Source organism: Xiphophorus maculatus, chromosome 20 (assembly GCF_002775205.1).
Source record: "Xiphophorus maculatus strain JP 163 A chromosome 20, X_maculatus-5.0-male, whole genome shotgun sequence".
In the NCBI taxonomy this organism is placed as follows: Eukaryota; Metazoa; Chordata; class Actinopteri; order Cyprinodontiformes; family Poeciliidae; genus Xiphophorus; species Xiphophorus maculatus.
In genome coordinates, this window is record NC_036462.1 from 19,843,957 (window position 1) to 19,871,603 (window position 27,647).

At 37.4% G+C, this 27,647-nt stretch overlaps 1 non-coding gene across 1 annotated transcript; it reads left to right on the forward strand.

Annotated features, from left to right (window-relative positions):
• Positions 1–3,156: 3,156 nt before the first annotated feature.
• Positions 3,157–3,229, forward strand: trnaf-gaa. The gene has a single exon. It is a non-coding gene; the product is annotated as a tRNA-Phe (tRNA).
• The last annotated feature ends 24,418 nt before the right edge of the window (positions 3,230–27,647 follow it).

The window sequence follows — 27,647 nt, forward strand, 5'->3', positions numbered from 1 at the left end:
CGAAGTCCCGTCTCCTGCCCCCTGATTTGATGCCACAGCTTCGACTCCATGCAGCTCGTGTTTTGTCCATGTTTGGAGGCACCTATCTGTGCGAACGGATGTTTTCAATAATGAATTTAAACAAGACCAAGACCAGATCGCGCATTACTGACGAAAACCTACACGCCGTTTTGCGGATCGCCACAGAATAGAACTAAAACCAGACATGGACGAACTGACCAGGGGGAAACGGTGCCAGACATCCGGCCAGAAAACATTGGTAAGCACGAACAAACTAAATTTAAATAGAATGAATGTAAAACCAAAACTCAGTATACTGGAATATGTATATAGTTTATTGATTTTGCTTGTGTTTATTTACAGAACACAACACAGTGAGGATGTGTGAGTTGGTGACAAGGTGAAGAGGGATCAGCTTTGTGTTCAAGGACAGGCAGCATCACCTAATTGTTTTGTTCTTATGTGAAATACATGTTCGTTGTGTAATAAATAACAAAAAGGTTTTGTGAATGAAGTTGAGAGTTAATATCAAAACTTGTTTTTATTCTTTGTCTGCTTATCTTTAAAGCAGACAAAGATTAATTTTCCCAGCGAATAAAACTGAAACATCGACAAGCTAACAAGCTAAAGAGCGAAGTTTAGCTGAGCAGTTTAAAAATACTGAGCATATTTTTAAACTGCTCAGTTTAAAAATATTGTAATTTTTAAACTGAGCAGTAATTTTACATCCATGCAAACTCAAATGTAATATTTAAAACTTGAATACATAAAATCAGTTATTTAACAATATGAGGTGTTGTTTAATTTATTTTTAACATTGTATTTTCATACATTTATGCTAGGGTTGCCCAAGTCTAGTTTTCCAGACCTATCACTCTGCAACTTTAGATGTTCTTTCTCTAACACACCTGGATCATTGAGTCATTCATAGGCCTCTACAGAACTGAGTTGCTGCTAATGACGGAAGTCAACCTTTTGTCCGGGGTATGTTTTAGCAGGGACGCATCTAAAAGTTGCAGTCTGGAGGACTGCACTTGGGCATTCCTGATTTATACCGTCAGTGTGGCCTGTTGAGGGTGGCCAATATGCTGAAGTGGCCCTTGGTGAAATTGAGTTTGACACCCTTGCTCTAGACAATGGGTTGAGAATAGAAAATGACTTTAAATCACTGCCTGCCAAAGTAGGTGCCAAACATCTTCCTGGTTGATAAGTATTGACATGTAGGAAACATCCTCTAGAAGTCTATGAGATGTCCTACCTGAAAAAGTTAGGTACGAAACAACCAAAACTACAAATTGACCAACAGGCAAAATTATTTGAAATGACGATACCTGTCCCTTCTGAAACATGAAGGGACAGGATGGAGTATATAAAAATTTCTAACCTTAAAAACTGGGGGTCATTTTTCTAGCATGCAAGGCTTAGAGACAGATAATATAAGAAAACACATTTATTAAGGTCAGCTTTTGTTTGTGTATAAAAACATTAAGAGCTGACTGTATAATCCATAAATGAATGACTGAAGAACGATAATCATGTCACTCTCATTATGGTTAAGAGTTTTTGACAAAACAGCAGCTGAAATGTGCAACTGGGATTAATTATAATTAGAGTTTGAACTGAAGCTTATTCTCTAGAGCATATGGTTTAAATCCTCTCTTTTTTTCAGCCAACACTTGCTTTTTTTAAATATTTTCTATCTTTACCCCCATTTCTTCTGATCTCTAAATTTAGAAACTCTGTCCCAGATAGGTGCGATATTTTAGTGATGATGGCAGAGAATCTTCACTATGTCTCACTTTTGTGTGACAACTGTACTAATCACCACTTCTAATGAAGATGAAACATGTTAGTAAGGTAAGCATCTGTGGCGGCAGCTTTTGATCCCGACAAATCTGGTGATGCATGTGTGCGTGTAATTGATTGCTCTCTGTCTTACTGATTTGTGCATCTGGTCAAAACTGTCGATCCTTCCAACCTGCTTGATAATCTCATCAGCCACCCCTCATCTTCCACTCTGATTCTCTTCCATTGGCTCTCCCTCTCTTTATGCTGCCGGTCTGCATCTCTCTCATCTCTTATCCGCACTCGGGCCTTCCAGAACAAAAAGTGAGGAACAGCTGCAGTGTCTGTGAAGGAAGGAAAGTCACCTTGGAGGGGAGGAGGGAGATGACAAGAGGAACAAAAATGTGAGCGAGAGAATGAGGCAATATGGAGGGGAGATTACTGGGGAAAAGAGAGAAGAGAAGAGAGGCACAGAAGCTGGCACAGAGACATCATATGACTAATAAAGGGACAGCACTGCATCACTGCAGAACGCAGTCAGAAAAAATAAAAAGGCAAACGCCAAGCCCAGAATGCTAATGTTATCAAGCTTCAGTGTTTTCCAGCAAACACATTGTTGATTTTTTTGTAAAAACATCTGCATATCTGGGTGTCTTTTAAGAATATGCAATGGAAATCAGAGGTACACGGAGTCTAAAGGCTGCTGCCATTTTCAATCACTGCCTGAGCTATTGGTAGTGAATACAAAGAACTAACCAGAAGGTTTCAGAACAGGAATAACTACTCAGTTTTATTATTTTAAATGATAATAGTCACCAAATTTAAAAAAAAAATTCTTAAAGGACTGATTTTACTTATTGCTTTTTCAGTGTTGACATGAAATGCTGTCAATGTAAAAATTGATTGCTTACAGTAGTACAAAATAGTGTTGGTCACTGATCTGGTAACATCATGGCTACCTATCTAATAGTGTGTAGTTTATTCAATGCCTGGACTCCACTAGACCTAATAGTATCTGGGACCATGACTTGTAATACGGGGCCATCTATTGACAGGGTTTGCTAGTAAAAAAATACGACTATTGTTCCCACAAAGTACTTTAAAATAACAGACTTTTATTTTATGTTTTCTCGATAGCGGTGTGGCGCCATCTTGTGTCCAAAGCCCTTCAAGCAGAATTCAGTTGAAACACTTTCGTTTTCACCTTTGACTTATTTGCCGCGATATTTACTATTGCGAAGTAGATAACTTATATTTATATTCTTTAGGCCTCGCCTGTGGCAAGTTTTTTCACCAACCACTAAAAATTGTTAAAATACTTAATGGGGTCATAGGATAATCACACCAGCTCTGCGTGTTGCAGAACGTGCGGCCGAAATAGCTCAGTTGGGAGAGCGTTAGACTGAAGATCTAAAGGTCCCTGGTTCGATCCCGGGTTTCGGCAGTGCAATGGGAATAATACATTTTGTAAGTTACTGATTCAACGAACATGTACCGTGTTGCAGATACGGAACAGTCTTGTCGTCTTGGCGCTCGATCTCTAACAATAGAAAAACTTAATCTTAACTCATAACTGGCATGCTGTTTATTTTCTTTCTTTCTTTTTTTTACAGCTGTTTAACTTCATCCTGTCTATATTAAATGCCAATTTATTAAAGTTGCAGAGATTTGTAGATAATTAGTACCTGCAAATTTACACTTAGATTACTCAGGGTGGTGAACTTGAGCATATAGCTGAGCTGCATTGTCATAATGTTCTCATTTAAATAGTAGACATTTATTTCTCCAAAATGTCCCGAGCTCCTTGGTTTAGCATCAAAACGCTATTGACAGCAATACAGCATTTTATGTATTGAATTTTGTCTACATCCTCTAACTTCAATGTAATGTTATGCATGTTCAAAAGATCATGGAGTATTTACAATACTGCAAGGCAATAACGTTTTTTCCTCTTGTACTGATGTTTTACTCGTTAAATTCCTAATGACAACCATCATGTAAAATTCAGAGAATAATATGAATATTTACAACTTTTCATAAGTAAATATTTAATAATAGTAATTCATTTACAATATTACATTAGAATAACCATAACCGCAGTATGATTTTTGCACTGTCTAGGTACATTAAAATTAATTTCTGTAAAAAGCAACAACAAATGTAACTGTTTTCTTTATTCTGTAAATAATGTTAAAATCTAAGATTGTTTGTGAATAAAACAGTGAGGTAAAGCACTGTGATTATCTTAAATGTTATTATAATATTCCGGGTGAATATCTGCCAGAAAAAAATAAAACAAAACAAGCAAAAATATTTGAAAATAAGTAAAACAGAATAGTGTCCAGCTTCTCTCTCTTTCTAATTTGTTTCTGTACCGATGGTTTGTAAATAATTCCTGTGGGGAAATGTTGGCTCTTGTACAATAAAATGAAACTATTTTGCAGAACGTCCACCAGGGGGCAGTGTAGTTCAATAAATCACTCAACAACAGCGTTTTCGTTAAAAGGAACAAGAAATTCATGGAGCTCCTATGAAATATTTGAGGAGACATTTCAGCTTTTAACATGGAGGAATTTGGCATAGAAAAAGCTAACAGCACCACAGTTATAACAACAATAACCAGAAACGTAAATTCAAGGCAGTGCACAGCGCTTGTTATGTACAAGTTAATCTGTTTAACTTAAAGAACGTGGGTAATAATGAAAAGTTTCAAACATTATTTCAAAATTTACTGATTGTCTTGTTCTTGTACGGATAAGAGAGAAAGTTTTATCTGCAAAATATTTCAGTTTTTTGCACATATACTGAAGAAACGACTGTTAACACCTAGCAAACAATCAGGAGTTATTAAATAACGCTACTTCTTAAAAATGCAAAAGAAACTCGTTGTGTTATTTTTACATAAAACACATTTTACTGTTGTGGTTTTAAGCAACAACACAATACAAACTGCTTCAGGTAACTTGATTAAATGGAATACATTAAAATTTTACAACCATAAAGCTTCTAAATATGAAAACTAAATTAATCATAATCAGTCTGAATGTTGTATTCCTCTTTTCACAAAATTATTATCTGTAGATATTTGCCTCTCAAAAGCAGAATATGGCTACCGTGTGGGTAATCTGTAGCAGATTCTGAAACAGACTGTGTCCTTGAATTTTACAAATTACTTTTTCATTGGAAATATTCCGAATGGATGTGTGGCAGCTTGATGGAAACTCAGAAAAAGGAAAGATAATTTCTTTCAGAGCTCTGTGGAAATAAACATTTACTTGCGAAAAACACATTTTGCCCCAGGATAATGACAGAGTTGGAATCTAGCTGGAGGAACAAGCCAAAGCTTAAATAAACAGGATACACCTACTTGAGTGCTGTTGTTTGTGAGCATAAAGTTTATCAGGTACAAAAATGCTTTCATTTACTGTGGGTTGTACATTTTATGTGGCCTTTATCGGTACAAAATCTGATTAAATGTTTATTGTGCAAAATCATCAACTGCTATCTTAACTGTTACTGCTCCAGGTTTAGTCACGATAATTAGCTATAGCTGGAACTAGACCTTTCACAATAACCAAATCACTTAATCACATGATAAATTAAAACAAGCTCAATCATTTTCATTTGCATGATTTATTGTTTTTTCGCTTTTCTGTTTATGTTTACCAAAAACCGGACGATAAAATTCAGTTAGCCCTTTTTTTAGAGAACAATTTTGTCTACAAAGACTTCATAATTTATTTTATTTATTGTTTCTGTCGTCCATTTTCTGTACACCTAGGAGGGGTGCTGGTGCCTATCTCCAGCTAACGTTCCGGGCGAGAGGTGGGTACACCCTGTTCAGGTTGCCAGTCTGTCGCAGGGCAACACAGAGACAGACAGGACAAACAACCATGCACGCACAACAGAATTTAGAGCAACCAATTAACCTGACAGTCATGTTTTTTGACTGTGGGAGGAAACCGGAGTACCCAGAGAGAACCCACACATGCACAGAGAGAACATGCAAACTCCGGGCAGAAAGACCGCGGGCCGGGAATCGAACCCAGGCAAGGCAACAGTGCTACCAACTGCGCCACTGTTTCTGTTGTGGTGTTTGTTATTATTTTTTGGGGGATATTTAAAGTTTCTTCCAGTGTTAAATGTTCATTAGAATTTAAAGTTTGTTGATCTTTGAGAATGTGTGTTTGCATTATTATGCCATCACCCTTATATTACTTGAAAATAGTCTCAAAACAATATTATCATTTATCACAATAACGTCTGAGAATATTTAACGTTCAGCAAAATTGTTTACCATGAAAGGCTTAGCTTTCATGATAAAATGTGGATGTGGATGTGTAGCATTGGGGTAAGAAGATGTTTAGGGCTAAAACCCAACAGAGTTTTTTGTTCCTGAAATCTTCAGGATCTGTTAACTCCTAAGCGGCTGGACGTGTTTTTCATTTTGAATGGCAATAACAACTCCTCATCCTGAGTTGTTTTTTCACTCTTTTGTTGATAGTATAAATTTACCTTCCCATAAGCCTTTGTGTGCAAAACTAATAGGTCATCCTGTGGCCACAGTGACTTTTATTTGACATCCTTTAAAAATAATAAATAGCATTTCCCTATTTCAATATTCAATAAATCTTTGGTTGCATTTCTGATATCTGATCAGAGTTATTTTAAGAACCAATTTAATTTTGTGTAAAAACGTCTCAAACATGATTTTTCTAAAAACTAAATGATTCTAATTTAATCAACAAAACCACGCTGCGTTGCGTAACATGCAATATTATTTACTATCAGAGTCAACATGACTACATCCCTCAGACTGTGTTGGGTTTGTATGATTTGCACACATCTCCAGTTTCCTTCTGTTAATACACATATTTGAACCTTTGTGCAGTTTAATGATTCACTTTGCTTTTATTGTCTGCATGTTTTCTAGACAGGTTCTGTATCTGTCATAGTTGTTTTTTGATGACTCGACTGCAGTTTATTTCTACACACCTTTTTCTTGGAGGACTGAACCCAGTGTCTTATTATCAAGACACATGATAGGTTTATTTTGTGTGTGTGGGTGTGTGTGTGGGCGTGTGCGTGCTGGTGCGCGTGCGTGTGTGTGTGTGAGAGAGTGTGTGTGCGCCCTTGCATTGGCAACGAAGTGGGAAGGAGAAGACATGTTTGAACTTGTCTTTTTGGCTTAAGACGGTGTACTTCTCTCTATTTATAGTCAAATGTTCAGGATTTTTTTTCAGGTTCATTCAACCAACTTACAAAAATTGAAGAAATTTATTACAATTTGGAAACTAAATGCAAGTATTTGATATCAATTTTCAACCGTATGAGTGTAACATAAGCCTGGAAGCATTTTTCAATAAAGTGTGAAACACTGTTATGTTCTGATCTCTTACCAGCGCACATTAAGCATTTGGGAACATATGTGACTTATTACCATGTGCCTTTGATGTATGATTTCATCCTCTCAACAATTCAGGGACTTCTTTGTCTTATTTTTAGTTTAATAGAGTTCTCCGAACACTTCTAGTTGTTGACCGGACAGGACTGCTGACAGGATAATTTCAGAGGTTACGTTATTTATTTTAGTTGTCCCAGTTGCAATCGATAGTGTTGGCACCCGCAAAAAAAACCCCATATGTCTCTGGTTTATTTAGTTTGATTTATATGATTTATATGGAGTGCTATTTGATGTGAATTTAATAACATAAGAACATCATGCCCCCAAAAAAATAAATGCTTGAGGACTCGTGCATGTCGTTGCATACTTACAGTATATTTGGCACCAAAGTGTTAGAGGTGCAAGAACACACTTTAACAATGCAGTAAAAATAATTACATTTCTTTAGATGTCATTACTGTCAAAAATGTCACTTAACAATTAAAATTAAAAAATTAAAACACTACAAAGTGACAAAGACCAACAACAAGTAGTACCAAAAACAAATGGTCTCAGATAAATAATCAGTAAATGAAAGACAAATAAATTTACCAGAAAACTTTCACTTTTTTTGTTATTTTTACCTTAATAGTTTTTGAAAAAAGTTCCCAATTGCTAATAAAATGAAACTGATTTAGAGTGGATAGTTCAACAGACACAAAATGCTTTTATTTATGAAATAACAAAATGTGGGTATTACACGGGTAAGGGGTTAAATGGCCAATCGGAACCTTTATCATTGAATATACTGTAGCTGTAATGTACAGTAAAATCTTCAGAAAGTTCTATACAAATTAATTAAAATTAATTACATAGGAATTCAAAGAAATTGATATTTTGTCATAGTAGTTTTTTAAAGTAACCTTGAGTGCCTTGAGAATTAAACTAATTGTTTAGTACATGAAAATAAAACTGTTACATATGTGTACAAAATCTGGGTATAAATTCATAGAATTACTAAAAGTCAAGTTAATTTTAGTGCCACTGTTTACTAAGTGCTTTACAAGATCTAGACATATAATAAACACAATTGTGGTCAAATAATATTAAATATAAAATAAATCACTGCTGCTACACAGGATGAAGTTTTCCATCTTCCAAATTTTTTAGCACAAGTATCTTAATCTTTACTTGTCTTTGACTTTCCAGGCATTGGGACAGAAAGGGAGCATCATTTGACTGAAGCAAAAAGATTACTGAGTTTTTAGTAGCATAAAAAGAGGGTGGCAAGTTTTTCATCTACAGACCAAGGTATTGTGTAGCAACCCATCATGAAAAGCTGTACGTCTTGTGGTCACCATCAGGATCAGTTCATGCAGTGTGGTCTCTCGTCTCACGTCATCTGAGTTTTGTTTTTAAGCTGTCTTACAAAAAAACCTCCGTGAGAGTCTCAGATGATGATTCAGGTGTTGTTAATTCCTGCCTATTCACCCTTGTGTTGGAAACCCTTTTTGGATACATGCGATGTAGTTGTGCTTGTGAGTGCATGTCAGATCCTTCATTATCGTTTCATTTCAATATAGAAGTTCTGCTTTGCTGCAGGGTCTGCAGGTGGGGAGCGCCTGAAAGCAACTCAGATTGGCAAAACTGAAACCTCTGAAACTTCCTTTAAAAGGTGGAATAGCAGCCCTGGAAATACAGTAATCAGATAGATGGGATGCCACTAGCAGAATATGAAAGTGCAAATACAACTAAAGTAGACTGTTGGTAGGGTGTGTGTGTGTGTGTGTGTGCGCGCGCTGGGGTGTGTGTGTGTGTGGTGAAATATGGTTCATAGCTGCAAGGAAACATATAGAATTGGACATTTTTTTAATCTTTTTTTGCACTTCAACTTAACTGCCGGGTCAAATTGACCCGAACAGTATCTATGTAAAAAGTAGACGCAGGAGGGGGTTACAAATGTATAAAATGGATACATTTTCAATTTATATGTAGAGTGCACCTATTAAGACAAATAGAAAAAGTTTCATGCAAAAAAATACTTCCAACTATTTAAAAAAAAAAACAACAACTTTAAAATGGGTCAATTTGACCCGCAACATAACAGGAGGGTTAAGCTCCACTGACGTTTTGGGCTATGCTGATTGATTGTTCACATTTGGACTTATGAACTCTGTGCTTAGACAAAAACAGTTCAAATTCAAAAATATTTTTTTCTGCATGAATAGGGAGTTACAAGTAACTGTATTTTTATTTTTGTAAAAGACATTTAAAATATATTTTTTTATGTTTTCATGATGTAAAGCAATTTGAACTGCCGTGTTTCTGAAATGCCTTAAACACATTTGAAATGAAACCGACCTAGATTGATGTTATAGTGAATTTGTTGCATGCTGTGAGCGCACAGGGGACAGGATGAGAGCTTTGTCTGGTGCAGACACTTAGAATAGTCTCACTTCCTGTATTTAGCAAGCCTACTCCCTGTTGTGCTTCCTCTTTTCAGATCTCGGCTTGTCCCTCTGAAGTCCTCGGTTGACTCGATGTAAAGAAGCCAATCAGTGGGAACAGAGACAGCTTGTGTCGCAGAGTAACACACGAACTGAATTTAAAGGAAGTCAATGACAGGATAAAAATATACAAATCATGTTCCTCTTTGGTGTTTCATCCTGGACTAATATAACATGTTGAAAGCAGGTTTCCTGAAAGCTGCTGCGTCATGAGGTGTGACTTTAAAACAACTAGTGCTGCTCTCATCTTGTTAGCGTTTAGCCGTTTCGCACTTTGCACAGCAGTGTAACACAATCCACGGGGCGAACGCTCCAAAAATAGGGTCTTCTTTACGTTAAGAAGGGCCTGCAATAAAGCAGCAAGGATTGACCCCTGGATCATCATGTTCCTGTTGTAGCTGTGTTCTGTTACTCAGCTTAGCAAGAAACAGTGTTGCCATGGCGCAAGTGCACATCTTACTCAGCACTGACTCCAGCAAAAAACTAAATTACATTTAACGCCCTGAGAGTGCTGAGTATCATTTGCTGGCTCCAAGATAAATGGTTATTAGTTTGTTAGGTTGTCTGATGAAGGGGAGGCTCTTTTAGCCACAACCTCATGATGCTCCTAGTCTGATGATTCACAGAGTCATTTATTTAAACACCTGTGGTAATGAGAGAGACTTCACCGCTGTCTTTGCCATGTGCATTAAGCAAAGCGGGAATGCCGCTTCAGCAGATCTGAGATTTTATAAACACTGGGTGCAGCAGCCACATTTCTGCACGCCTACCAATCATCCTCCTGTCCATGTATGTTTACTTAGCTAATTTCATGTCACCAGACCCATCTTGCTGTTTACACAGATCTTGAAGGGAGAGAAAAAAAAAGCAAGAAGAGGGCTGAGAATGCACTTATGTTTGGCTGTATTCTCCTAGGAGTCTGGCCTCCTGGAGACAATAAAAAACACATCAACATTCAATTGTATTGGTTACAAATGTTACAATATATCAACATTATTTATGTGTCAGACACCTGTGCGTGCAGCGACGTCTTTAAATATTGGCAGGATGGTAAAAATGTTTCAAAAGCATAAATAATTATTTTATCTTTATTGCAGTAGCATGATTTTACACTTACCTCCTTCGCCATCATCCTGACTGCATGATTATGAGATGAACATAAGTCTTCCTCCAGCCACATCTGTGACAAGTCCAGTTGTAAACATTTATTTGACATACTGTGTGTGAACCAAAAGTCGGAGGAAGCTTAGCAGATGGAGTATAATTTAATACGATCTTTATTTTACTTTGCTGTATATGAATTTTCTTTTTCAGGGTTTCAAACCCCTAAAACATTTACAGAAATTAAGTGCCAAATACAAACATTTATTAAATCAAAAACAGTTAATCCAGTGCGAGCAGTGCAGCAAACCGAATGGCAAAATTAGCATTTTACTTTTAAAAATCAAATTAGCAGACAATTTAAAAAGCATATAAGCACTTTAGTCATTAGGCCTGTTTTACTTTTACATTTACCTGGTTTACCTTTAAGAAACAAAGCAAGAAAGGTGAGTAGAACTGGTTACAGCAGAAAATAGATTCATAAAATGAAACTTAAATTACAGAAAAACCTCCAACTGAACACAAAGTAATTTAACTGGTGACATTATGTGTTTTTTCTAACTAAACTCTTATGTAGCCAGATAATTATACATAGATTTAAAGGCAAATTTGGGTGATTTGCTATTCTCTTGTAGATAATTCATGACCAGTGATGATCAAAACCCACATCTTAAGTCTCTTATGTTTCCCATCTTAAAGGGGAGCAAAGACAAATGGGTCTCTGTGTCACATCATTTATACCACTGGAAGAATTAAATTTTTTTGCTTCAAATTCTCATGGGAAGTCTACTGGGTCATTATAATTATATCCCAGAGCTCATTCTGTCTTTTCTGTCCCTGACAGACATACATATCGATTTTCTCCAGAGTGGAGTTGGCTGAGCCACGCAAACAGGTTCTCCTGGTGTTATATTACTACATCCCGGAGTATCAGAACACAAGGTGAAGAGGCTAAGATGAATAAATGAAGCTCATATTCCCTTCACTGGAGCAGCCATGAACATGTACAGAAATCTAGATGATAACCAGTTTTGTGCTCATGCCAGGCTATATGCCAGCAGTCATTCATCCAGCAGCAAGTCGTGTTTTTGAGTTAAAAAATGTTTAAAGTTGACAGGAAATTTGAAAATATCAGTTGATAGTTATGCATTATTGGAAGACTGGAAGATTAATCCCTAAACACCAACTATATAGCCTTTTAAAAAAGGTAATAATTTAAAAAGCCTAAAATAAATAAACAACGCTAAGCCTGGTGTGGGCACAAGTAAAGGCTGGTGGCCCACCAGGCTTACAATGCACTGTGGGAACCCAGCACTCAGTAAAATACATTTGTGGTTGCAATGTAAAAAAGAAAAGGGAAAGGAAACAGTATCAAGGGTTCCTACTGTTTGCAATGAAATAAAGTCACAGAATCCTGTGATATTTTCTTCCACACAGAACAACGTGACTCATTTAGATGTTTCATGTTTCTGCTAAAGCAGTTTTACATAAGACTTTCCAAAAATAATTTTAAAAAGCAAACTGATCTCAGTGCAGCACAAGACTGCAGTGCCATTGACCCTACTTTTACTTAAGTTTGCTGCATGTAATGGTTCATTTGCGTCCTGCTGCAGCTTTGCTAGCCTGACACTTGACAATGAACAAAGAAGAACAATGACTGTTAAGAAGACGGTCATGCAAAGGTGCACATTCACTCATTCTGATGGATTTTTGTCCATTTTAAAAGAATACTCAGAAGATGCATGAAGAGTCCTGAGGGATTTGCTGTGACGAAAGCTGGAGCCTGAGGCAGGATGTTTGACATTTCTCTTTGACCCTTTGTTTACTTAAAAGGGAGCTGGAGCTGCTCTCTGCAGGCCTCTTTGGATGTAAATGTTCTTATTGGATGAAGAAAGGATTATGTAGTTTATTTCATGACGATTTTTTTTTTTGCTCTTCCCAAATATTAGAATATCCTTTTGTTCCAAAATCTCAGATCTGACTAACTTGTTGTGCTGCAAATCCATATGAAAGAGCAAATAAAACTTACTTGTGCACTCCTATTATTTAGGGCCATCAAATTAAATGGGGCTAAACAGAAACAGAGGTCACACATTTAAGATTTTAGTTGTAAAAAAAGTTCACAGGGTGTGATTAACTTTGTAAAGTAATGAAGACCTTGTGACCATTCTCCATTCTGCACATTTCGTCCTTTCAGTGATCTACTTTGTTCCCAAATAAACACTTTGTTTTAATTTTTTTTTTCTCTGTATCTGATGCAGCTGGTGTGTCAGCAACACCACCACTTTGGCAGCTCCGGCCTAACCCCTTATATCAAATCCGAGCTTCTCAGCTGTTCTGTCAAGATGGGACTGATGAGCTTTCCTGCCAGATCTATCACCATTAACACAGCAGAGGAGACAGACAGGTAGTTGTTTGCCTCCCAAACATGGCTTTGCTTTTGCATGAACAGAACAAGATGTACAAGTGGCTCCACCTGTTGTTGTTTGCCTGGTTCACTGCGGGGGGAAATAAGTATTTGATACACCACCAATTTCCAAGTTTTTCCACTTAAAAAAGAATAGGTCTTTAATTTTTATAGGTAAACTTTAACTATTACAACAGAGACTAAAAATAATCACATTGAGTGATTTTTGCATATTTAATTTGGATTTTATTGAATGAAATACATATTCCCAATTACACAGGTCGAACATTGGTTCTTGATCAGGTTTACACACATTTCAGCAGGAATTTTCCTCTATATAAATATTTTTCAAACTTTCAGTTTCCTTCAAAGATTTTTCCATCCATACTCTCTTCAATACAATGCAATTGTCCTGCGTCCTTTGCAGGAAAGCAAACCAATTCATGATGTTTCCACGTTGATGCTTCATAGTTTGGATGGGGTTAGAAGGATGTACTTATCCATCTTCTGCCAAACACAACAAGTGGAGTTCATACCAGAATGTCCTCTTCTGGTCTCATCTGACCACACAGCCTTCTTTAATGCCTTCTCAGATGGTCACTGGCAAACTTCAGACGGGCCTGGACATTTGGTGGCTTGAGTATTTTAATTAGACTGGAGTAGTGTGTTACTAATGGTCTTTTTTGAGACTGTGGTCCCAGCTCTTGTCAGGTCATTGACCAGGTCCTCCCATGATGTAAGATCTTGTATGGAGCCGTAGTTCAAGGGAGATTGACATCATCTTCATCTTCTTCCATTTTCTAACACTTCACTGATGTCCTTAGATAGCTTTTTGGTTCTTGCCCAAGAACCAAAAAGAGTGAAGACTGACTGACATGCAGACAGGTTATTTTTATTCATATAACAGGTTCAATCAAGTGCATTTAATACAGGTAAAAAGTGAAGGATAGGTACCTGGTAAAAACCAGCTCCTTGTTCTATGTGTCACCTTGTACAGAGGGTCTGGACCCTCGACTATTGAAAAACAATTGATTACTGGAGGACTCTGTTGAAGTTTCAATACGAAATCACTAACATTTGGCCCTGACACATGTATTGCGACAGCTGGACGCTACAAAGCTTACCGGAAATTGTATACAAACTTCTTCCACTACCAAGAGGGAAATGCCGAAACCAAACAAGGTGGATGTTAATGTTAGTTCAATATTTGGAGTCGTGGTCAACACGGACTGAACAGCTTTGTACAGTTCCTCCACTGCCAACAATAAAACTACAGGTAGACTACAATTATAAAACAGCACAGAAAATCAACGTCATCGTTCACAACTTTTCCTTTTGTTTGCTAATTATCTTGGTTGAAATTCAGCCAACGCCAAACAGGTCTGTGAGAGCCAGAATTAATGCTGGTTACCAGGTGATCAAATACGTATTTCATGCAATAAAATGCTAGTTAATTACATACAATGTGATTTTCTGGATTTTTTTTTTGTTGAGACTCTCTTTCATGCAGTTGAGGCGTTTACAGAACATACTGGTCACTCACTTCACCTTTCTACTGTCTACAGTAGGGATCTTCAAATCCAGTCCTCTCGGGCAAGTGTCCTGCAAGTTTTCAATGTCTCTGCTTCAACACATCTGAGTCAAATAATGAAGTCATTAGCAGGACTTTGCGTGACTGAACTGAATACTGAGGAGGTAATTCAGCCATTTGATTCGGTGTGGGACCAGAGACAGATCCAAAAATAACAGGACCCCGGTCCTCGAGGACTTGAGATGAGGAACCCTGGTCTAAAGACTGGACATTACAAAGCAATGCATTTGTTCACGGGAGGAACTGAGCTATGTTTTGGTTGTTTGCTTTATGAGCACTCCTTCTCTCAGACACAGCTAAGCCCTCAGCAAAGAGCCATGTCACTCTTTTCAAAACCAGTACTAGAAGGCAAGTCATTACGTGAAATGTGCAAGTATTTCCCAAACATACAGTACATTTTTACTTGCTGAGATCTTAGTACTCTTAGGTAACTGTTTCTATTCCGGTGCTCAGTAGATATTTAATGGCTATACTGACAGAAGATATGTTAAAGAGCTGTGGAAATAAAGGGACTTTAGCTCCCTGAGGATTCAGTCTCAATTCCATATGTTCCCTTGGCTAAATTTATCTGTTCTTGTCTTTTAGCACATTCTAATTTACCTATCTTCCTGTCCGACTAAAATTGCTTCAGCTGTTCTTCCAACCATGTGATCATTAGGGATGTGTGTAGGTGGTAAGCTTAAAAAACTTCTCATCTGATCCATTGCATTATGTTAGCAGCGTGGTTTCTGCTGACATAATTACCTCCTAAGCTGACTTGTTTGCACAGGCTGTGCCACTTCAGTGCTCCTTACAAGACAAGTTAAATGGTCACGCTGTTCATCGGGAGTTTGTGTTGGTATTTGCTGCCACAGCTAAAGCCACTGTCTTTACTGGCAGCGAGCTTTGTCTGCAGTCTCAAAGCTCCCATCCATGCTGGGTCCTCAGTGCAAAGGACCAGATGCCCTTTTGCTGCCTGCCAGAAACAGCTTTACATCCCCTGCTTCTTCTGTTTCATTCATTCTATCCTTTGGCCTTTGTGTACTCTGTCTGATCCGTTTCTTGATCTCTGGGATTTACCACTGGTGGTTGTAACGGTGGGCCTGGGTGTCCAGGGTTATGCAACCCCGGGATTATTCCTCAGGACAAATTGATTCAGACAGGCTGAATAACCAGTACATGCACAGCAGGTTTACAGGAAAGAATATGCAGCATTTTATGTCAAAAGCTTGAAGCTGATCACACTACGACCTGCAGTACAACCTTTGGGGATTTTCTTTTCCCTTTTTAGTTTACTTTTAGAGTTTGCACAAAGTTTTTACTCATGAGAACAGATGAGCAGGACCTGCTCCATTGGCCTACTTTGGCCTAGATCCCAGGCCTTAAAGGGATTCCAATAAAACCCCTCCTGCCAGAAAGGCTCACAGGGTCCAGTTTCCTTTGGCATCAGAAAGTGACAGAAAGAGAGCAGTGAAAGTTTCAGGAGGGAGTGTTGGAAACTCCTCTCGGCTATTCTTTTTTTTTTTTGCCCCTTTTAGTGAAGGGATCAATTAGCATGTTGTTTAGCATGTTTTGTTTTGTTGACATAATTTGGGATTCTTACAGTGAATAATTACTGTAAATGAACGCAAATAGTGGTTTTGTTTTTACATTTTCAGCAAATTGGATGGAGATTCATATAAAGATTTGGTTCTGCTTAATTCCACATTTCCAAGCTCATTAGTATTTGGTAGTAAACCTTTCAACTAATATAGAACCCCATCCCAGCTGTGTAACAAAGCCTTAAAATAGAAGTAGCTTAATCTCCCACTCAAAACTTTGGAGCAGTTCATTAGCACTTGATTTTGAGTTTTTTTTATTGAGATATTTTATCATGCAGCTTACTGTGAATGGTAGCAAAATACAAACATTTCTTATTGTCCTGCTGTGTTAATTATGGCTCTACTCATTTTAAATGTATTATTCTAGTTTAGGTTTGTTACAGTAAGTTGTTATTTGTAGCAACAGCTGTCTTACCCGAATGATTTGTTCTCTTGTGAGTTTTATGTTGAACAGTTGCTGAAACACATCAGCAGCTATAGGTATGCACTGGTACAAAACATATGGTTGGATGGATGGATTATACAATAATTTTGTTTAGGAATTAGTGCAGGAATGTGAAAATATCCAAAGTCTTAAATGATTCTGGAGTTGGTTTGATATTTATTCAGTGCTGTGTACACTATCTAAAAAATAATACACACATCTGGGAAATCCCCTCTGGTCAGATAATAATGTGCTGCGCAATAATTTTTACTGGTTGTAGCAGTGATTCATTACATAATGTGTACAAAGCTGCCAGAGATACAAATTGCCACAAATTTCTTCAGCCTTGACAAAAATTCAGTATCAAACTTTAATGAAGTAGGATAGCAGTACGTAGGTCCTGATATAAAACAAGTATTTTAAAAAATGTTTTTCTGTTGTCTTATGGCAAGCATGTTTGTGAAGAGAGTTTTACGTAGAATAATTACCCTATAGCTCTAACCAGCAATCCTGGTCTTCGAGGGCCGGTGTCCTGCAACTCTTAGATGTCTCCCTGGTCCAACACACTTGAATCCAACAGTTGAATCACCTCCTAAGTGCAGTGAAGTTCTCCAGAGTCCTGCTAATGACCTCATTATTTGACTCAGGTGTGTTGAAGTAGAGACACATCTAGAAGTTGCAGGAGACCGGCCCTCGAGGCCTGGAGTTGCCCACCTCTGCTCTCTAACCCTTGCAGAGAGCCTGCATAATTTTAATTGCCACACATGTACGTTTCTGTTGCCATAAATCAAAGTCAGCTGTTCTAAGAAACCATTGCAAGCCGACCCTTGCTCCATGCCACAAGAAGGCAACAGCAAGTTCAGCATTGACCTGTTGTGCAAACAAACTTATAAATAGATCCCCAAACTTGTTTTTTGTTGATTTTCACTGTGTCTACTGAACTACTTTCTATTTATACAAGACTTTTATTTATATTGCTAAATTTAACTTGATGTTACATTTTGTTAGATTTTGTTTGTATTGCCGATTGACCATAAAATATATTTTCAGTTACTTTTTTTGTAAATGTTTGGCTTCTCAAAATTTAAAATTCGTTTTTGGTTCTCTGTTTTCAACTATGCCAAATATCTTCATACAACTGTTTACCTCCACCGTTAATGATACAGAAAAAAATAATCTACAAAGTAACTTCACTATTGGTTTCCTGGAGGTATTTGGCTCCAGTATGTAGCTGGTTCTTCAACTTGAATAAACATCCATCATCATGGCTGATGCAGAAACTGAAGCCAAATCTTGAGATATGGAAGTTGTGAAATACAAAGTCTAGCAAGGCCTACTGCTGTATTATTATCATCTAATTCTGTTTTACATGCCCTATCATATTCTAAACAGTAAATAAACATTAGAGAAATCAGACATTACAGTATTCACTGTGGTGAATAAAGTAAACTATATCCATTAACAATAACTTTTTTTTGTACTTAATTCTGTGGAAATCTGGATTCCACATGTTTTTTTTTTTTTTTTTTACCTACTGAACACCTAAAACAAGTAAATGTCTCAAGAATAAGTCAGAAAAACTCTTATGTGTCTCCTTTTATGCAGGTGGATGAGTAATGGAAATGTGAAAATAACCCTTACAGAAGCATGATACATTATGTCATGTTCTTCTCATCACTCTTGAAACAGGGAAACATCCATGGTGTGAAATTGCTCACACGCCTTCCCCTTCCGGTTCTTTTCTCCATCAATCTCGTGATTATCCACAGTGACCCGACCCAAACGGAGCAAATTGTACCCTCAGGACGTCCCCGGATTGCACCTATTACCACAGACACTCATTGTTGCGCCGGCGTCACACTCACAGAATGTCATTAACACATTTGCAATCACCTCCTCCACTTTCACAGCAAAGATGCTGCAGTGTCTGACTGTGACTTGACTGTATCTACATATATATTCATCAAACCCTGCAATGAATACAACTCATCCTCAGCCACTTATCTAGATATCCGTTTGAACATTAATGCACAACCTGCTGCTGCTGAACATGTGACCCCATATTTTAGGTTATTGTGTTTATAGGTTATCATTTATGTAATTTATTGTATTTTTTTATGTAATTCCAGTGTAACTTAAACCCACAGTAAAATAATAGAAACAAAAAGTTTTACAGTGTGAACGAACAGTTTCGATGTAAATCTAGCGTTATATGTAGTAAAACGTTTAAGTTTGTTCTTTTTTGTGGCTCAAATGATCAGATAAATTTTTACTAGCTAAATGTAGAGACAGAAAATGTAATAAAATTTTAGGAAAACAAAAAATATTTACAAACGATGAGTGTGAATAGATTCATTTAAATACTATGTATGAAAAAGTCAGGTGCTTTCACTTCTTTTATGCTTCCCAGCTTCTCCAGCTATGTTTCTCTACCCATGTTTATTGTATTTTACTTTATTATCTTATTTTTTAAATAACCTGAGTGAAGAAAGAAGATCTCAAACTCGTCTTCTTTTTCATCAATTTGTCCATCTAGTATTTTTCCATTAACATATGAGCTAGAAATGTGGTGATGGATCCTTCCCCTCAATGGCTCAGTCTCTTTTTTTTTATGTCTCAAACAGCACTCACGCTGCCTGCTTCCTTTTCATCTCTCTTTCCAGCATCACTTCGAGCCTCAGCACTGCAGCACTTGGAAAATTCCACACTGCAGCAAACAGAGGGGTGGCGGTGGAGAGCACGGCGCAGGTGCAGAGTGGAGGGAGCGAATGAGAACACAGAATGTGCCTGAACACAATAATCGATGATGGGGAGATTGTCAATACGTCGTGGGAGTAAGACGCTGGCTCTGTGAACGGAGCAAGTATCACAGGAGCAGTGGGAAAATAGAGGCAGGGACAGGGTAGGTGTGAAGCTGCGTCATTAAACAATAATGAAGTTCACATGGAAATCATAGAAGGAAGTAAAAACACCTTGAAAAAAATTAAAATGTCTATCATCCTCTAGTAGTATAAATAATGGAAAAAGCAAAAAGAGAGAAATGATAAATGAAGAGAGAAGGGGATTGAATTCTGGAAGGGCGAGGTGATGGAGTAATAGATGTGGAAACCTCTACAAACGTGCATCCATCATCACGTGCCTCAGAATAAGCAGAGAAAAGCACTGCAGCAATTTAAAAGTGCTGCTCTGTTCAGGCAGTCACTGACTCTACAAACACTACAGAACAAACTAACATTTCTCACATTATTCCTCCATGTTTAAGGGACATATGTTTACATTCTCATTCATAAAGCCTGTGAATACAAAAAAATTAATTAATTAGGTTTAATTTATGGAAACAATTATCTTTCATTCTGGGTGTTTTTCTGCACATGATGGATATTGGAAAATGTGTTAATATATAATCTTTGTATTTTCTGTCTGAATTGCTCTTCATGACATACTAAAGGAATAGCAGAGCTCTTTTGTTGTGAAATTTTCCACCCACATGGTACACAGCACATTTATTTAAAGCTTGGCATTATTTGTTTAAAAGTCTTGGATGTGACAAAACTAGAGGAACATTTTATGAATTTTTGCAACTCGAGAACCCTTATGTATGACATATTTCAGTATAGTCTTTTATAAGTTGTAACCCTTAACTTGTTGAACTACAATGGTGAAAAATTACCAAATTAATAATTTTTTTTCCAGATTCAAGAGCACTTATATCCTCTTTCACAATGGAGTTTGAATGCCTTCAAAAAGCAAATATTTAAGTTATTCAGCCCATTCAGATTGACGTGATTTGATCGTTTACACATTTGACAACATGATGCATGTTGCACTATAATTTTTAAAGTTGTCTCAGGGAACCTTCTATATTTTTCTATGCCAGGTGTCTAAATAGGTCAGCCAATATATTGTTGAAACCGAGTCTACCTTGTATAAAAAGTCTCATGACCTTTACGTTGTCACTTTAAATTAGACTATGCTTGAACCTAACCAACCAAAATGATTTCTCGTTGCTTAATGTTCTTTATGGCATTTCAGTTAAATAATAGCAAGCCTGGAGAGGCCACACCTCAACCACATTGCTTTTATGTGTGATATCATGGAAAAATCAGCCACAATATCAGGAAGAGAATCGCCAACCTCAACAAGCCTGGCTCATATTTTGCTACCATTTCTAAACATCTGGAGGTGACATAATCATTGTTATAAAACACATATATGCAAGTGTAAATTGGATGGAAATCTCTAGCATTCATTCTAGTTACAGGTTTTCCAGATTTTTGATAACCAATGAGACTGAATTATGAACATAAGCTCACATTCAGGTTTTTAGAAAGTTCTGATGGTCTCAGAAATGGGATTGTAATTATTCTGAGGTAGCAATGTGAGAGCAGCTTGCACTGTTTTGACTGTGAATTGAGCAACCCACCAATGTCACATTGAAACAAAGTGAGCGCATCAGCACAGACGTCATAGTGGTAGAGATCAATCACTCTGCTATAACGACCTACACCATTGTGATTGATTCGCAACAACTAACCAGGTCCATTGTCAATGCAGTAGAACCCAGTTTGCAGTTGGACTGATGAGTATTTGGAAAACTAGGGAGGATCCCAACACGTGAGACAATGACACGTGTGCAGCGAACACTTATTAAAAAGCTCATTATAAACTCATTTTTAGATGCTGTCATTTATATTGAGGTTAGGCTGCGCGTGACGCTCATTCTAACTTATCACCATCCTGTTTTGAGCCACAGGGGAGATTAAACGCTTTGAGTCAGTATTTTAAAGGTCTGATCAGTGAAGTAAAACAAAGTTTGTGTGAAGCTGGCGCTGCAGCAGAGCTGCATTTCTGACTCAGAACAAGCAGGTGAAGGGCTTTTTTCTGAAAACTACTTTTATGAACATCAGAAATGTCCCTGCATTCTGCAGACTGAATGAAAAGGAATGAGCAAACACATTAATAACCTGGCTCTTATCAGTGAGCATTCATAAAATAGTCTTGGTATGTGTGTCAGTCCCATGGCCTATTTTTAGACACAATGTTTAAAAAAAGTTATTACATAAATGGTGCCACTGCATTCCATACCAGGCAGAACTTTCTTCTTGTGGGGATTTTCAGTCCCATGTCCATGTGAAATGGTAGAGACTGAATTGGATAAGTCTTTGATTTTGTATGCCAGCTATTAAACTTTTCGCAGCAAATATTGATGAGGCCAATTCAGGATCACACCATGCAAACATGACGCAGTAATCCCCTGCTATTTGCTGGGGTTAATACATAGAAGAAGATGTACTTTTAGATCACAAAGCACATCTTCTTCTATGTATTAACCCCCACAAATAACAGGGGATTTGTTGGGGTTGCTTTTGGGTGCGCTTTCAGATCAGAAAGCACACCTAGAAAGTGTTGCATACAACCAGCACTGTACATCATCCTGATCACACCCAGGTAAAATCTTTTGGGAGCAACATCATATTGTTAGGGTGGCTTTCAGAAAAGCTAATGAGAGTTGTTGAGTGGATGGTTGGATGTGAATCCAGGACAATTCTGAAAGAAAACCTGGAAAAGTTTTAAGATTGGGGTAAACATTCACCCCAATCTCAAAACTAAACATCCAAGTTTACCCCAAGTCTCTAAATGTACAACCAGAGCTACAAAAGATAAGTCAACGTGTGTCCATGTGACAGAAGGACTCGGTCAAAGTCCAGAGCTAAATCTGACTCGGCATTTCTGGCAGGACTTGAAAATTATTGTTCAGAGCTGCTCTTCATCCAGTCTGACTGAAGAAGAATTGAAGAACCATTGAGATAAAACCCACATATAGCTGTATCAGATTTAGTGGGAAAACCCCAACTTATTTAGAGTTTAAATGGGTTGAATAAATAGAGTTGTAATAGTAATGAACCTTTTCATAACACAGACGCTGTAAAGCATTTTTATTTCGAATTGTCCTCTTTGTGTACTAGTCACTGTGGACATCTGAGTTACTGTTTTATAGACCGTGATGATGATAAAGTTTTATTGACTGCTTATGTCTGTGCTCTCAGGGAAACACACGCAACATGCCATGTTGTTTAGCAAAAGCAACAAAACAATAAAAATCCAAAAATTCAGCCTCTATGCATTCATAGAAACAAATTTCTGCTTTGCTCTCTGCTTTATGCCCCTCTTGAAGACAATCTGTTGGATTAACCTGCCTTCCTGTTAGTGTTCAGGATAGAAATCAACATGCAGCAGAATAGTAAAAAGGTTTATTTATGTTGTGTGTTGATGTTGGAAACCAGCTGGAGACTCGTGGGCAAGATAATAAGGAATAAACAAACATCATGTTGGCTCAGTCAAAAAAAGGAAAAGGATTGCTGAAGATGGTGCCACAGCAGGGTTTCTGAAATAGACATCTAAAAATTCTGTGGAAGTGGGGCAAACCTGCTAAACTTCACCTGAAACAAACACAGGATAAAACTATGAAGCAGGCCTGAAAAAATAACCAGAGAGACCCGGTGGTATTTATATTGGCTAAACACAGATGGGTGATGGGTAACAGAAAACACGTGGGAGGTGGGGAGGAAGCAAAACCAAAAGTAAGACAGTGAGATATGAGTTTCACAACAAAAAGCAAGCACAATTAAACCAGGGAAGTACAAAGATCAAACACATAAACTCATTAGACTACATTGAGGAAAAGAATTTGCCCTCTTTCAGATTTCTTGTTGGCAAACATTTTATTATCAGGCAAAAAGCCCTAATTAATGTTGATTTAATGTTTTGATGTAAAGATGAAGTCTTAAGCAGCCTGGTACTGTGTGAAATATAATTTATCTTACCCAGACGGAAGTCCACACTCTCCAAAAACTCTGTTTGATTTTTTTAGTTTTTGGAGGTCACAAACTGATGGGCGGGTATTTTCCTTTTCGATCTGACTGAACAAGTGCCAACTCAGCAGTATTTTGTCACGATTGACTAAATCTTATTTTGGTCATGCTATTTTTTAGTGGTACTATGTAGCAGTTTAATGTCCTTTTGAGTTTAGGGTTTTCAATTACTGTTAAATGTGTGTAATCAATCCATTATTCAGAAAAAAACAAGGTTTCACTTTTTTAAAAAATAATTAATTAAAACAACTTTTCTAGTGTATTTTAGAACTTAGTTTATTCTAATTTATTAAAGGCATTGATCAGTATCTGTGTACTTATGGGAGCCAAAAAACAGCTGAATATGAGAAAGGAATAGTCCAGTGCCGGCAACCCAGTGGTTCCATAACACTTACACCAAATATGCTGATTCTCTCTTCATGCTGTCTCTCTTGGGTAACTGAACCTCTTAGATAATGTCTTTTTCCCTCTCACTTATCCATTGCTACCCACTGGTGTCAACATTGGACCACTGTGGGAGTTTTTCCACCACACCGGTTCCGATGTTAAACCCATGTTTGCTTAGCAACAATGTTTTCTGAAAGCACCGACTCTGGCACCATAAAACGGGTTTTATTCTGGCACCAAGTCCTTGTTGGGCCGGAGAATAAAACCACTTCCTCCAGCAGCTGTTTGTGGGCTCATATAAATCTACAGTTAATAGAAATGAAAATTTTGTAAAATATTAGTAAGTTTCTCTTTTGCTCAGCGTAATCCAAAGCAAAAACAATAAAAACACTGAACTCTAGCATCAGTAAAATATCGGATTATTACTGAGATACCACAGACTCACTCCATATCATCGTTCCTATTTGTTTTCATTTCATCTGTCTTCTCGGTCAATATTCTGCATACAGCTGCACTTAAAATTGCTACTTTCAGCTGAATTTATAAACACTGTTGTTAACTATAATCAGAAACACTTTTAATATCACCAGATAGTGGTAATAAATCTGTTTGGAATAGGCATGTGGAGCTACTGTTTGCATGGCTCTACATAACGTATGAACCAAAGGTCAGAACGGGAGAAAGGGAAAACGTTCAAACACACCGGCTGTTGTTCAAATCAGTGTTCATAAGCTGAGCTGGTGCCTAGGCGTTTGTTTGCAAGGAGTCTAAAATAAAACACTAGAATTTGAGTCGATAAACTGTCCCACACTACAACCCTCTACTGAAATTTAAAATGCATCAGAGATGTGACCAAGCAATCAGTTAAAGAAATGCTTATAAAAACCAAGTTTTTATAAGCATTTCTTATGCTTATAAAAAACTTCTGTTCAGTTGCACAACATGATCAGCAGGCCTCATGCATCCCCACAAACTCAAGTTTAACAATGCGTCAAGGTGTCATCATGTTTGCTATCAACCTCCATGCTGGTTGATAACATATTTCATGTCAACAAAGTTCAAAGAGCGTGTAGCATTTTTGTCTTAGAGAAAGTTTTAACAGCATAGGTCTTTCATTTGGAAAGAAATATTTATACTTAAGAAACGTGAGAATATGTCAATTATAACCAAAACTGTCATCACGTATTTCAGGAATATTATAAGAATTTCGTAGTTTATTGATGTTGTGTAAGGAAGTTAAGTTTAGTTCACTAAAGGTTGGTATATTTTACCTCTTCGTAGTGGTTTGTTTAGTCTGCAGGATGTTTTCCTCTGTGTTTTAACAAAGGAACAAGTCGTCACTAAGGTAATTTTATCATTATAGCATTTTTATTTTCCCTAATATCTGATTAGATAATGACATTTGACCTTCCTATACAGATGGTAAAAACAACAATAAAAGTGTAAGCAAATGCAAGGACTAACATAAAGCTTTTGGTATTTGTGTGCAGGCAGGTTTGAAATATTTGAACAGTCTGTGCTCTACATCATGTCATGGGGTTCAGATATAGTCTGATTGGAACCAAAGGACTCTTACATAATAGCTATGAGCACACAGAACCCGCATTCAGCCCTTCTTCTATCTCAAACACACACACACACACACACACACACACAGAGGCAAGCACACTCATGTCCAGGATGTACATAGACACACACACACACTCACCCCCACATATGTGAGGAAACTCTAGAATTCATGACATTTGCACAGAGAAAACAAAACACACCCGCCATGTGCAGCCAAGCGGAGGCGGAGTCTGGGTTCTGACTTTTAACAGATGATGTTCACTTTGTTTTTCCAGGAAAAAGGAGAACGATGTATGCTAAAGTTCATACAGTGAAAAAGGAACCAGTTCGCTAAAAGGCTGCATTTTCATGAACTTTGCTCCTAAAAGATCTAATTTTAACTTTTTATCATAAATGTAAGGATAGAAGAAAACTTGTTTGTCTGCTGCAGCTATAATAATCAGTTCCAAATACAAAGTGCATTCTTTCACAGAATCCTTCTGTAAGACATTTCACTCTAACTATTTAATTAAAACTTTATATGACAATACATATTTTTTCAAAAAAATGTTGTAAAAGCAATACATTTCCAGGAATCAAGCCTTGCTGAAAGAAAAAGAAAAACAGGAAATAACTGCTGTATAACTGCAAAGCTATAAAAATCGCCATGCGACCTGATGAACTGTAGTTTCTTGGAAGCCTTGGCTCGAAACCTCCTGTTCATGTGAGATTCACTTTCTGTGTTGCACTTCTGAGCGTGTAGAAAACATACATTTTCTGTGCAGGCAGACATGTGTGTGCATGAAAATCAAAATATTGTGTTTCCAAATCTTGGCTATGCTTTGTGCCACGTGATTTTTTTTTTTTTCTTTTTGCAGCACGTGTGGAGAAAAGGGAGGCGATATTCTTATATGAATAAGTTCTTCTCTCCTGCTGTTTCTTGACATTCTCAGGGGTCATATGGAACGTGTTAATCTGCAGTGTGCTAAGGAGGAAAACACAAAGCTACAAACACATGTTTTACCACTTAAGCTTATTTGTAGCTCGGTAAACTCTTCTCAGTGTCACAGCAGTCATTAAAGCTGGCATTCCTGTTTTAACTCGGTGGATTTTTATGACTTTCCTGAGCTTCAATTTAACTTCAGTTTTAGGTTTTCTCTTATTAATTAAGTGTATTTGCTCTTTTCCTACTGTTATTTTTTTTTACCATGAAGCCCTTTGGAGGGTTCTGTGTATACAAAATAAATTTGACATGCATTGTCTTTAGAACATTTTGGGGTTGCATGTGTTAAAAAAGTAGTTTAGTTTTGACAAGTTTAAGTTACCTTGTCGAGTTATGCTCTCTTCTGGTTTATCTTGAAAATATCTGCATGTGTGTTTGTTGCACTTAGGAAAACTTAGGAGTTCTGCAGCTGACAGGCGCTGACAGCTTGCTGGACTATGAATACAAGCATAAGGGAAGAGATACTTTATTTAATGAAAAGAGGAACAATCTTTAGTCTAATATCCATTGCATGCCATTGGAGAATTAAAAGTTTTAATCTTAGTACATGACAAAAAAAATAAATAAGTAAAAAATTGTCAAATTGACAAATTTCTAAACTAAAACCTGATTTGCAGGATGGTCAAATATTTGTTGCTTTTGTGAGGTTGAATGAAGATTGCATTGGGGAGTTCAATAAATCCCTGCCAGCTTCTCTGGCACGCATGTCCAGCAGGATGTAGACATGACGCTTGCCTACAGAGGAAGTGGGGCAGCAGAAACCATGGTTTAGACCAGAACACGTGAAGTAGATTTGGTGCAACTATTTGGTCAGCACCCAGACATCACAGCCAAACAGAACCTGCCTGTCCAGATCCTGCACCTGGAGATGTGGAATGTGACCTAATTTTGTCGCCAAGTATCCAGGAAATGATACAGTAGCTTGAGAAGCAGGTATCACCACACGCCTTGAGTCATTTAAGAGAGGTCACATGTCCGAGGGAGGGACAGGCCACATAGGTCAGTGTGGGAGGGTGTATACTTACCGAAAATATTTTAGCACAGAAGAGTTCTAACAAA